The sequence below is a fragment of the Penaeus vannamei genome, chromosome 41 (genome assembly GCF_042767895.1).
Source record: "Penaeus vannamei isolate JL-2024 chromosome 41, ASM4276789v1, whole genome shotgun sequence".
Lineage (NCBI taxonomy): Eukaryota > Metazoa > Arthropoda > Malacostraca > Decapoda > Penaeidae > Penaeus > Penaeus vannamei.
This window is the reverse complement of record NC_091589.1, coordinates 24,175,784-24,178,222: the sequence shown is the minus strand read 5'-3', so window position 1 is coordinate 24,178,222 and position 2,439 is coordinate 24,175,784.

Genomic DNA, 2,439 nt, shown 5'->3' with positions numbered 1-2,439 from the left:
AGGACCCCGTATGAGGCGTGGAAAAACGGAAATGAAATAGCGCCCTCGCGATTCTGGCAACGGGCCTCAGTCTAGTGGCGGCTCAGCTGTTAGTGCAAAGCCGTCTGCAACGTCAAGTGAATTTTGCGTTTTTTTACGTTTAATGTCAGTCCTCCTGCGTCAGGTAGGTGACTTGTGACAGTAGGTGTGAGTGGGCGTGTGGCTGGTACGCCCACGGTGAGGTTGAGGGCGGGGAGAGCGGTTTAAAGGGACGAGATAACGCTAGTGGTTAAAGAAGGCAAAAGGATCAGGCGTTTTCAATGATCGGGAATATATATGTATTTTTCCCCTCCGAGTTCAAAAAGCTCCATAAACTAGGGGATTAGGGCGAATTTTTTACCCGATTTTATTACGTCTGTCTTGCGTTTTACAGGGAGTTTGGGGTGTAACGTGTTTTAAATTGGACACATGTTTTTTCAGTGTTTTTTCTCGGCTTTCTGTGGGATAGATTTTTAGATTTGTCCCTTTTTCATATGTTATTCGTCTTCCTATTTGTATATTAGTAGGATTATCACGCCTATCATTAATTGGGAAACAGGAGATAAGGAATGATGCAATTATTTCCCCCAATTTTGTGGTGGGTATTTGGATCAACCAGGTTGTATTTTCCTTTTCTTAATATTATTGTTTTTATTAGTTTTGTCATCAGTGTTGTTGTTAATGTTAGGATAAAATTTTATCAATTTTTCCGATATATTTTTATTACTTGATCAGGATTCGCAAATGTCAGTTATTCACTGTCACTCAGTAATCAGGATTTGTAGGCTTATATTATCACCAATACTCCAAAGGACTACCAATACGACGTGAAATTGATATGACGGATAAATGGAGAAAGCGGAAAAAATTGTCGATGCTGAGATGTTGATAACTGTGTTCTTATTAGGAGGTGAAATTGACTCATAATCTATGGGGGAGGGATATGAACAGGTGGTAGAAAAATAAAGTTCCTATGTTTTTCTCTTTTTTGTGGCAAATGTAGGTCTTGTTGATGTTGTTTCTGTTAGATTCGAGTTAAGGCATGTTACCCTAATATTTACATTATCATATGATTGATTTTTGTAAAGTGGGCAAAGAAGGATATTTTTTGAATTTACAAATGTTTGCATCTCAAGTTTGTAATTTTGGTATATGCTTTGCATTTTTATTTGTTTGTTTTAGGTAGTTTTGCTTTTGATTTTGAAAATAGAAAGATGAATATGAAAAAATGTATTTTAGCTAATCAAACAAGAAGTGGTTATACGCAAATTAACAGCAGTTATGGGATTTGGAAAGCATTGTTTTTGTTCTCAGCTGAAATGCTCGGATGCTGGGTGAGTTAGGCATAACGAAATTGTAGGCTTCGTATAAATCGCATACACTGCGCGATTGAATTATAGTAGCATATGGAAAATTGATGAGTGTGTAATTGGAGTTGTCCTTCTTCCTCTCTCTGAGCTGAGTGTAATGTGAAGTTTGATCTTTATATTTAGTAGGAGTATTTACGTGGCTTTTGTTATATGGTTTGATTTTGAATGATTACGTGTTTCTTATTGGCCTTTTAAATCTTTAATTCCGTCTTTTGTCCTTTTCTTGTGTTTTTTTCTTATAGTGTTGTGTGACTTGTTCATTTTCTTCTTCTCTCCCTTTTTTTTGTATGTCTATGAATTAATAGCCAAGAATATCTGAGCATGTATGACTGTGCATATTGATGTGTATATGTGTATGAAAGATTTAACTTTCTGATAATAAAGTTCGTATTTGAGATTTGCATATATTATGATGGTTTATGTTGATTAATCAATTTAAAATTTTTTGGAAGATTCTTTTCTTGGGGGTTTGGGAAAGCTTCAGTGTTCATTTAGTACAACTGTTTGCAGCTTCTGATGCATATCTTAAGTAGCCCGGCAGTAACCGTCGTCATTAAATCTAAATTGCGGCCAGAAAGCAAGTAGAAAGTTTTAACAGAAAACAAATGTAATACAGCCATCAACTTCCCAAAATAGAGATATCATTCACGTAATCCCCCTTTTCCCCAGAAAAAAAAAATAAAATAAAATCCCCCACTTAGCCTGACGCGTGTTTTTTCCCTCCCTCTCTTTCCTTCAACACTTCCCTTCCCCCAACACCACCCTCTCTTTAACTCTTTTCCAAATAAAGAGAAAAAAAGAAAAATTGAGAAAAAAAAGAGCTCTTGTATCAAGAATCGCGCTCCCCAGTATGACAGATCTTAACAGGTCCTGCACTGTTGTTACTAAGCAGGATACAATTCCGGAATGGCGAGTGCTTTGGGCCGGTTTTGCGAGTATGCCATTGCAAGATCAAGGCAAAGGAAACAATATATTTGGGTATCGAGTCGGCTGATACCTGAGACTGATCGTTGTTATTGGTATTTTTGCTGTTGTTATTGTTGATGTTTTT